Source organism: Polistes canadensis, unplaced genomic scaffold (assembly GCF_001313835.1).
Source record: "Polistes canadensis isolate GaletaPanama2010 unplaced genomic scaffold, ASM131383v1 scaffold_421, whole genome shotgun sequence".
Classification (NCBI taxonomy): domain Eukaryota; kingdom Metazoa; phylum Arthropoda; class Insecta; order Hymenoptera; family Vespidae; genus Polistes; species Polistes canadensis.
In genome coordinates, this window is record NW_014569968.1 from 56,702 (window position 1) to 57,635 (window position 934).

The window sequence follows — 934 nt, forward strand, 5'->3', positions numbered from 1 at the left end:
AAAAAAAAAAAAAAAAAAAAAAAAAAAAAAAGAAAGGTGAGAGTAAACGAATGAAGAAATAGAGATAAGGTAAGAAGAGGCACGTGTCTGAATCGGCAACGTGTACATCTTACATCGGACAACACGTTGTCGTTGTCGTCAATGTGATAAGGAGAGGACTTGGTACCTGGACTTGGGATAAGTTAAAACAAGAAAAGACAGGACAGGACAGAACAGGACAGGACAGGATAGGATAGGATAGGATAGGATTTGCACTTGGTATTGAACAAGACAGGACACTTCAGAGGTGTACCTATTCGCTTTCTCATCTACCGAGGACAACTAAGAGTTGACAATGCGGCTTAGGTTGCACTCACGTAGTCCCAAAGGAGCCTATTATTTTCTTGGGTGCAGCGAGTAACCGTGACACGAATGTCAATGTGTCTGTTAATACGATTTTACTTAGTTTCTTTTTCCCTTCAATGTAACCCTTTTTCTTATTCCATTTAGTTTTCTTTTTTGTTATTTTCTTTTTCCTTTTTCAATACAAACCTTACCAGTTTGCGATCGTGCGTTTAAATGTAGGCGAGCCACAGTCGCCACTACTATCACCAACACAACTACCATCATCGAACCAACGTGTGTGTACTTATTACGTTATTTCAATGTTGGGTTGGTTGTGTTGGCGGTGAAGCACGGTGAAAGCCCGTTCTTTCTCGGTGCTTGTTTCTTACGATACGCACGACTCGTGTTACATGCCATTAACTATTAAAACGATTATTGGAAAATGCTAGGGGCTCGTCCTATTCTCTATCTATCTATCTATCTATTTCTTTCTCTTTCTCTTTCTCTCTGTGGTTACAAATTTTCTAAATTTATATGCGATATTATTTCTTACAATCCAATTTCTCTTCCTATGTGTTTTGAAATATTCAAATCTATTAATAAAATATTA

At 37.7% G+C, this 934-nt stretch overlaps 1 protein-coding gene across 1 annotated transcript in view; it reads left to right on the top strand.

The window, feature by feature from the left end:
- LOC106792398 overlaps window positions 1-934 on the top strand; it is a 42,283-nt gene that overhangs the window by 37,298 nt on the left and 4,051 nt on the right. The gene's annotated exons all lie outside the window — the stretch shown is intronic.